This window comes from Leucoraja erinacea, chromosome 26, assembly GCF_028641065.1.
Source record: "Leucoraja erinacea ecotype New England chromosome 26, Leri_hhj_1, whole genome shotgun sequence".
Lineage (NCBI taxonomy): Eukaryota > Metazoa > Chordata > Chondrichthyes > Rajiformes > Rajidae > Leucoraja > Leucoraja erinaceus.
Genome location: NC_073402.1, coordinates 8,755,620 through 8,765,778, shown reverse-complemented (window position 1 = coordinate 8,765,778; position 10,159 = coordinate 8,755,620).

Here is a 10,159-nt window from a genome sequence, read left to right as displayed (position 1 = left end):
AAACAATTAGATTGAGGGAGTAGTTTATAGAAGGTTGAAGCAGATGGAATTCTGACGTAATGGTCTGAGATGTAGTCTCTTGTGTTCTGCCTGGTACATGAGATTGGAAATCCTACTTCCCGATAACAGGAAAGGCACCAAACTCATATTAAGTAAATTGACAGATTTACGACCCATGTATCTTTGGATGGGAGGTGGAAATGTGCGTTTTGAACTTAGAAACTGTAATTCAGCAAACTTATATAATTAATGTTTTAAAGACATAGGTAATGGTATTTCAAAATGTGTAAAATTATAGTAACACCAATTATGAAATGTATTGGCTTAATAGAAAGGTACACTTTAGACTATAGAAATTGTTTACACTTATAGACTTATAGACAGTGTGTATGACTTGTGTGATCATTGTGTTAGTATCTTGTATTTTGAGGAATGGTCTTTCATAGAGCCTACTGGGGTTTTGCTGTGTTGAGACAAAATAATTCTAAAACAGTTATAAAGCACAGGCAAACGAAGGCTGTAATGAGGCCAGGGAAGGGGGATCATGTGACTGATGTTGTAAATCACCAGAAGGACTCAGATGATTGGTTACTAGCTTGTCATACCCTCTGTATCTAAAATGTCTAATACCTATATAAATGCCATGAGTTTGTATCAAAGTTACTCCTCTTTGGACCCGCCCCAGAGCATTAGCTCTGTGTTGGAAGGTTCAAGAGACTAGTCTCAGCTGAATAAAGAATTGATTTTAACAGCAACAAGTGTTTGAGTCAAGTTGACTTTAGATTGAAAGAACTCAGTTTAACACTTCCATGTACTTACTAACTCATAAATAGGATACATAGTACATCGGTTTGGAGTGGGTGATTCAGGCAGACAACACAGAAAACCTGGCCTGGTTTCTTTGTCCAGCCTCAAGGTATGCACGTGGTGCCCCTCCCCTCACCCAGCAACTCGTCCTCTCCTGGGAGACATGAGGTGTTTGAATTATTCTCATGTCGCACTCACACAAATCGGTTTTCAAATGCATGTCTCTAATCTCTGTTTCTGTATGAAAGAGCGCAGTGAATACAAGTCAAGGTGTAAGCCAAATCTCAAAATAAATGCAATAAATTTGGTTATCTCATCTTAACCAAAAGAAGATCTTAAATGTAACACCTTTCCAGGAATACAGAGAGCAAGAGAAAACAGCTGATGAAGATTCATCTTTCCCCACTTTCAACATGCTGTATAGTGTTAGAATGGATACGTCACCCATCACCAAGGAATCCAACACTAATCATGGAAGCACTGTCACTTTCTGATTGACTGCGACAGAGGATTGTTTAAAATCATGACCTCCAATAGTTCACCAAGGAACCTACATTGCTTGTTTGCTCATAGAATAGTGCATTCATTTGGACCATTGAATTGAAGCCGCTACCACCCATTCGTACATTATAATGTGGATCTTTATAAAATGATAAGTAAATACAAATCTTCACATCTGTACCATGGTATTTTACTAATTAGTTTAATTCTGAAAGAACTAATTAGTTGAGGTTCATAAGTGATAGAATAAGAATTAGGCCGTTTGGCCCATCATGTCAACTCCTTGATTGAATCATGGCTGATCGATCTCTCCTTTGTAACCCCATTCTCCTGCCTTCTCCCCATAACTTCTGACACCTGTATTAGGTTGATGTTAGTTAGCTATTGAGCTCTGTTTCTGTTTTGCAGGCGAAGAGTCGAATGAATTTCTTCAAGCGCTTCTTTACTGCTCGAAAATGAAGACTTCCCGGACCAGGTCACTTGGTCTTGGCGTACTTTGTGACACCACATTTGCTTATTAACATGTCCCTGGCAAGACTTTTTGGACGCACTACCGATGGGAATGTCACCAATGTATTTATCAAAGCTGTTAATGAGTTGAACACTGACCACAGGTGTATAAATGAATACTGTATTATTAATGTATGAAATGTATGAACACAGTCCCCAGCGATGCATGTTGGTGTTGAACCGGACGACCCCTGTACGGAGCCAGTTCAGGGCCACCCACTCTTTGCAGAGCATGTCCGAGCCAGGTGGGGCTGTGGTGTTCGGTACAACAGTGAATTGAGGAGGTCGGGAAGTCTGTTCCCAGCCGGTTCTCCAAGCTCCTAGTGTGTTGAAACCGGAGCCACAGAGGGTGGCTGCGTGACGGGAGAAGTGGCGACAAGATGACAGGCGTCGAGGTCCCAGTTGCTGTGAGTCCTGGGTGAGGTGGTGCAAAGGATGTTTGGCGTCCAATGGGGCCTTGCACACCAGCCTGTGGGTGAAGTACTCTCTGTGAAGCTTGGCGGGTGCGATAACTGCGAGCACTGGCAGAAGATCCGGAGTCGGACGTAGGCAGCCGGTGATGATCCGCATGGTGTCGTTGAGGATGGCGTCTAGCTTGCTAGTATGAGCGCTGCGGCATCATGCTGGGGCGGTGTACTCAGCGGCGCTGTACACGAGTGCAAGAGCACTGGGTCAGAGAGTAGATGTCCAGGCGCCCCATGAAGATCCAGCCAAGCAACGCAGGAGGTTGTTCCGCGCCAAGACTTTAGCACGGAGAGCTTCAAGGAGTTGCTTGTAGGTCAGCTGCCGATCTAGTTTCAACCCAAGGTATGTAGGAAATGGGTTATAGGGCAGGGGTGACCCATTGAGGGTGACGGTTAGCTGGCGTTGAGCTTCCTTGTTGTTCAGGTGAAAGGCCGTTGTGGTGGTTTTTGCCACCCTCAGTTTTAGTCTCCAGGTCTTAAGGCAGCCCGTGAAAAGTTCCATATCCACTGAAAGGACATCCTCCATGTTTGACCAACTCCTGTCCGAATGCAGTAGGGCCAGGTCATCTCCGTATCCATACTGGCCCGAGGTCGTGCGTGGCAGATCGCTGGTAAAGAGATTGAAGAGCATGGGAGCCAGTACCGAGCCTTGGGGGTCTCCGTTTCTTAGGCGTTGCAGTCGGCTAGATTGCCCGTCGCTGGACTTGAGTACAATACTGCAATTGGCCAGGATGTTGGCAAGGAGCCGCACTAAATGGCGGTCAGGAATGGTGTGGAGGAGATTCAAGATCAGGATTTGGTACCACACTGTATCGTAGGTGGCAGTGAGGTCCACCAGTGTGACGCCTGCCTTGCAAACCTTTTCCAAACTGTCTTCGATGTTGTTGGTCAGCTTGACTATTTGGTGAGTAGTGCAGAGTCCCGTACAAAAGCTTGTACAGGACACAGAGGAGTGAGATGGCTCGATGGTTCCTTGGGTCGTACACACGCTTGTTTGGTTTTGGTAGCGCAATGACGGTGGCTTTCCGCCAGATCTTTGGAATGGACTGACCAATGAGGCAAGAGGAGTAGAACTCACGGAGCCAGACCTGGCATTTAGGACCGCAGTGTTTCAGGAATGCTGGGGGATGTTATCAGGTCTCTTCCCACCGCTCTCTGCGCTTCTTGTCGAGACGGATTGTCATTTCCGTAGCCTTGGAGACAGCCTCTTCGCCAGATTCAGCGTCCAGGAATGCGTCGTAGCATGTGTCACACTCTTCGTCCCATGTGGGGCTGTACCGGCAATGATAGCCGCGAGGAATGGAACTCTTCGCTGCCCTGATGAGGAGTTTGGAGAAGGCTGAGTAGGCTTTGTCCAGATAGGTGGGGGTAGGAAGCCTGTTGATCCAGAAGTCCACCAGACTTGTGAACTGATCCCACCTGGCATTGCGGAAATTCCACCTCTTCGCAGGGTTGGTTGGGACCGGCTTGATGGGGTTGTCCGGGATAATCAGGGATGCTGTGATGCAGGTGGTGCTGTGGCAGTTAAAGTCTTCGGCGCAGATGCAGGGTGAACCAAAGGTGGGGATGGAGTCTTTGTGGAGCTTGGTAGAAGTTGGCTTGTATACATTGATGACTGTGACCCCTTCGACTTGCGGTGCTGCCCATTTCACGTCGCAGTCAGGAGGGGACACGGCAACCGCTTTCCATTTTGCTGTGTTCCTTACAAAAGTGGCAAACCCGTGGGTGTCGCTCTTGGTGTTGGCCGCACGGGTAGAACCAGGGATCTTCAGATGGGAGCTATCACTTTTGTGAGTCTCTTGGAGCAGGATTGCAATGACTTTGTGGGTCTGTAGCAGATGGTCAATGATGGTGGTCTTGGCCTTGGTGCGGTTCTCTGCATTCAGCTGCAGCAGGGTGATGCCATCGGGTCGACATCTGTAGATGCCCCGCCCTTAAAGGGCGCACGCTCCTGGTTGGCGCCGAGCTGCGATGACTGAGGTTGCATTAGGGCTGCAAGCTCTTGTCGTTCATTGTTATTTCTGCTGCTGTGTCTCTGTTTGTTGTCGTTTGCCTGACTGAGGTCAGTTGACAGGGCTCACCACGGGGAGGTCGACAACATGAGCCTTATGTGTTATATAAAACGGAATATATACGTTTATACACAACAAATTCCGGCTTGTTCAGCGGGTAGTTGGGGGTCGACGATTGGATCGAGCCGGGCCAGGAGAAGCTGTTCGAGAAGCTTGTACGGGCACAGAGGAGTGAGATGGGCCGATGGTTCCTTGGGTCGTACATACGCTTGTTTGGTTTTGGTAGCGCAATGACGGTGGTTTTCCACCATATCTTCAGAATGGACTGACCAATGAGGCAAGAGGGGTAGAACTCACGGAGCCAGACCTGGCATTTAGGACCGCAGTGTTTCAGGAATTCTGGGGGATGGTATCAGGACCCTGGGCTTTTCCGCATTTCAATTGAGTGATGACAGGAGAGAGTTCTGCAGAGGAAAAAGCTGCTGACAGGAGCCCATCAACACCTGGAGCTTTCCAAAGATTAGTGGTTTCCTATTTGACAGAACGAGTATGATTCTTGTCCGTGTCTTTGAAGTGGCCGTTGGCCAGGAGCTGGTGGGCGATGGGGTTGGCCGTGACAGGGCAATGCTTTGGGCGGGTACTTCAACCAGTGAGGCGATTGAAGTTCTTCCAAGCCACCCTACTGGTGTGTGTGAAGTTGATTCCTTGGACTGTCTCTTCCCACCGCTCTCTGCTCTTCTTGTCAAGGCGGATTGTCAGTTCCGTAGCCTTGGAGGCAGCGTCTTCGCCAGGTTCAGCGTCCAGGAATGTGTCGTAGCATGCATCACACTCTTCGTCCCATGTGGGGATGTACCAGCAATGATGGCTGCGAGGAATGGAACTCTTCGCTGCCCTGATGAGGAGTTTGCAGAAGACTGAATAGGTTTTGTCCAGATTGGTGGAGGTGGGGGTGGGAAGGCTGTCAATCCAGAAGTCCACCAGACTTGTGAACTGGTCCTACCTAGCCTTGCGGAAATTCCACCTCTTCGCAGGGTTGGTTGGGAGAAGCACGATGGGGTTGTCCGGGATAATCAGAGATGGGCGAAGTTGTGATTTCGGGAAGTGATCCAGTATGATACGGTGTGGGGATGGTCCATTCAGGTTTGAAAACGGCAAGTCGGGGTTGGTAGTGGTGTTCCACCTGCCAGAGTGGAAGCTGTCCGGTTGTTTTGGGTCGTACAGGAGTTGAACGGCAGTAGCTGAGGCCTAGTCTTCTAGTGCAGCGTCATCTGAGTTAGTTGAACGGTAGCCCCAGGTAGTGCTGGGGCAGTTAAAGCGTCCAGTGTATTTGCAGGGAGAACCACGGGTGGAGATGGAGTTTTTGTGGAGCTTGGTAGAAGTTGGCTTGTATACATTGATGACCGTGACACCTTCGACTTGCATTGCTGCCCATTCCACGCCGGAGTCAAGAGGGAACACTGCAATCACTTTCCATTTTGCTGTGTTCCTTACAAACGTGGCAATCCCGTGGGTGTCGCTCTTGGTGTTGGCCGCACGGGTATAACCAGGGATCTTCATATGGGAGCGATCACTTTTGTGAGTCTCTTGGAGCAGGATTGCAATGACTGTGAGTCTGTAGCAGATGTTCAATGATGGTGGTCTTGGCCTTGGTGAGGACTTCTGCATTCAGCTGCAGCAGGGTGATGCCATCCGGTTCGACACCTGTAGGTGCCTGACCTAAAAAGGGCGCACGCTCTTGGTTGGCACCGAGCTGTGGTGACTGAGCTCAGTTGACAGTGTTCACCTCGGGGAGGTCGACAACATGAGCCCTATGTGTTATATAAAACATTTATAGAAAAGTTCTAAATGCAAAATTAGGTATATTTTTGAGCAATGTTATTTAACTCTGTTCCTTGGGAGTTAGGATGTCAGAGAGATTATATTTCTGCTTGGAAATGCATTTGTACATTTAAAGTGGTGCTGCAGATTTGACGAAAGCACTGATTACATTAGAATATGTTATCTATTACTTTCATGTTACTTATGTTGCCGTTATGGAACAATTTAGAACTGCACTTTTGAAAATTATTTTGTTTGACAAAGTTTTTTATTAAAAGTTACAATTTATTTTTACTGTTTTATTACCTGTATTTATTTTTGAGTGAAAATCACTTCCAAAAGATGTTCTGAAATTGTGTTACTTGTTTATTGCCATAATGTCACTGCCATAATGTCTCTAGCATAGTGGCTACCAATGGTATTTAGCTGTACCTTGACCCACTGCACTTCTATGGTAACACAAGTATGATGGCCACCAGCATTAAGGATGTCACACCCCAGTCACTTCGCCCCTCTCCCATCAGGCAAGAGGTATAGAAGTTTGTAAACACACACCTCCAGATTGAGAGACAGTTTCTTTCCAGCTGTTATCAGGCAACTGAACAATCCTACCAACAATTAGAGAGCAGTCCTGAGATACTATCTACCTCATTGGAGATTCTTGGACTGTCTTTAATCAGACCTTATCTTGCACTAAAGATGATTCACATTATTCCCTTTAACATGCATCTGTACACTGAGGATGGCTCGATTGTAATCATGTATTGTCTTTCCGCTGATGAGTTTGCACGCAACAAAAGCTTTACACAAGACACTAAACTAAACTAACTAACTAACTGGTAATCAGTTGGAACTTGACTCTCCACAATGGATTTAATCTTGGTACGGATAAGTTTCAAACAAGTTGTAGGCGTTGCACTTCATTTCAGTCTTTTAATTATTGCCCTACTAAGTTATTAAATATATGGTTTTGCTGGCAAGGGATTGATTACATAGAACAAAGAACATTACAGCACAGGACCTGGCTCTTCAGCCCACCGTCTGTGCCGAACATGATGCCAAGACATACCCTTATCTACCTGCACATAATTCATATCCCTCCAATTACTGTATAACCAAATGCTCATCTACAAGTCTCTTACTTGCACAATTGTACCAGCCTCCACCCAGAGCAAACTTCAGGTGCACCCACACATCTCCTTTAAACTTTACCCCTATCACCTTAAAGATGGGAGAGATAGATCATCTATGATTGAATGGCGGAGTAGACTTGATGGGCTGAATGGCCTAATTGTACTCTGATCCCTTATGACCTTAATGCTAAAAATTATCTTATTTAATATTTTCACCCAGCGAAGTAGGTTTGGACTGTCTACCTCATCTGTGTCTCTCACATAATTTTATTTACTTCTAACCAGTCTCCCCGCATCCTCTGACTTTCAAGAGAAACCAATCTAAGTGTCCAACCTTTCCCTGTAGCTAATACCCTCTAATCCAGGCATTATTCTGGTAAACCGCCTCTCCACCCTTCCCAAAGCCTCCAAATCCTTCTTGGAATGGGACAACCAGAACTGCAGGCAACACTGTAAATGAGAAATTACTCTGAAGAATGATCTCAACACAAAATGTTGTGTATTGCTTTTCCCCAGAGATGCTGCCTGACCCGCTGAGTTACTCCAGCTTTTTGAGTTTGACTTCAAATGCAGCAAAACCAAAGTCCTATAAAGCTGCATCATGACTTCTGGACTCTTATACCCAATGCACGGAGTAGGAGATTGCAACTTTCATGAGGTCCACCCTGTTTCGATGAATGCAATGCACCTGGCGTGCACAAACAGAAGATCCAACATAACAAGTTGTCTAGCAACTTTGGGCCGTGCACGGCATATGAACGAGGAAGATACTCAATGCCCTGACCTATGAAAACAAGCATACCATATGCCTTCATTTACTACACGGACCCCTTGTGATGCCGCTTGCATGTTATAGACTTGGACCACAAGGTCCCTCTGTACATCAATGCTGTCAAGGCAGTCATGCCATTGATTGTAGAAACAAAGAACTGTGGATACTGGTTAATACACAAAAGGACAAAGTGCTGGAGTAATGCCCCTGTCCCACTTAGGAAACCTGAACGGAAACCTCTGGAGACTTTGCGCCCCATCCAGGTTGCAGGTGGTTGCCGGAGGTTGCAGGTAGTGGAAGCAGGTAGGGAGACTGACAAAAACCTCCGGGAACCGTACGGAAACCTTGGGTGGGGCGTAAAGTCTCCAGAGGTTTCAGTTCAGGTTTCCTGAGTGGGACAGGGGCATTACTCAGCAGGCCAGGCAGCATCATTTTGGAACATGCACGGGTGACATCTCAGTTTGAAATCCCATTATTGGTGTACCAATCCTTGTGAATGTTTCCTGCTAGTGTAGCAAGCTATATTCACAGAAGGCACCAAAATCCTTGGCATGCTGAAGAATCACAAAGCCAAAAAAAATGAGGAAGTAAGAGGAGGGTGTTAATAATTAAAGATATTGTATAGGTTAATGAGTCTGAAACCTGATACATCTTAAACATCTGATGATCTGTATCCCAGTTTGAAAAATATGCAAGGGATTACTGCAGTGTGGTAGCTTTTTCCAGGTCTAAGTTTACAAAGAACCTTCACAATTGACCAAAGGCTGTGCTAGTACATTGAACACGATGGTAAATTTCATCAGAGATGTCTGATTTTCTGTGAGATCGCTCTTGAGTTACAAGAAGTGATCAACATTTTCCACGGTCTAACTGTGAAGCCTAGTTATCAATGAACATGCTCCTTGGTCCAACTCTGGCCAAGATGTCCCATCCAAACTTGACCTATTTTGTCCATAGCCCTCCAAACCTTTCCTACATCCTCCAAACATAGAAGACTATTGGGCAGCTAAACTGCTTCACTGATTGATTCAGTGAATATTACCCTAGTTACTGAGTAGAATTACTGCTTTGTTTGATAAGGGGGCAAAACAAAATCTTTCACATCTCTCATTGTGATCGCCATAATGCGGCACTCTCAGTACTACAGGACAATACTGGGAGCATCAAGCAACTCTTCCTAATCAAAGGCAAGAATACTGCAACTGAATCGAGTGGACACTTGATTGACACGTCTTTCAGTATGTTTGTACTGAAAACACAGAAAGGTTCGCCTGGACTATTGAAAGAACGGGGTAACACTTAAAAATGTCAAGATTTTTTGGATTACGAAATAAAAGCTTCACGATTAAAGAAAAAAGTTGCATCATCAGATGGGTGCGGCCATTTTAACTTTTATTGGAAAATTTGAATAACTATTTAATTGGAATCAGGTTTCAAGGGTTTAATCAAAGGTTAATTAGTTTCATTAGCAGCTACCAGCAGAGTTGCGGCCGGTAAACTCATTGTTACATTTTGCGAGAATGTTCAGCTTTCAATAGCCAATGAGAAGTCTACTTTTTGTAGGATTTTTGTTGGAATTTAAAAATGAGTATGATTGGGGACATTCTCCCTGATGTCCTGCCTAATTCTGGGAGACATTACCTGTTTTTCTCTCATTGCCATTTTTGAACATTCCTACACAAAAAGTTAATATTTCAAAGTATTTCATTAGCCACAACTATTTCTGTGAAAGGGAAAGTGCCTTATAATTAGAGTCATCGAGTATTGCAGCGGAGAAACGGCCTCTTCGGCCCAACCTGCCCACACCCAAAGATCCTAGGATCTGTGGGCAGGAGGGAGGGAGGGAGCGAAGTTGCCGCGACAGCCGGAAGCGCAGCGCTCGCAGACGGCTCACAAAAGCGCTGGCACCCGCTGCCCGGGACCGACGCGCTTCCCCAATCCGTGCAGATTGCTGCCATGCGGCACAAACTTGAGACAAACTGTGCAGGGACTGAAGACAGCCTGTCAGCGTGAGAATTCTGTCTTCAGCGTGAGGGCGTGAGAATTGGCTGAAATGCGTGAGTGTCACGCTCAAATCGTGAGAGTTGACAACCCTGGTCTTAGATGTAGAGGGCGCTAGTATCCTTGCTGGTGCCGTCTGCC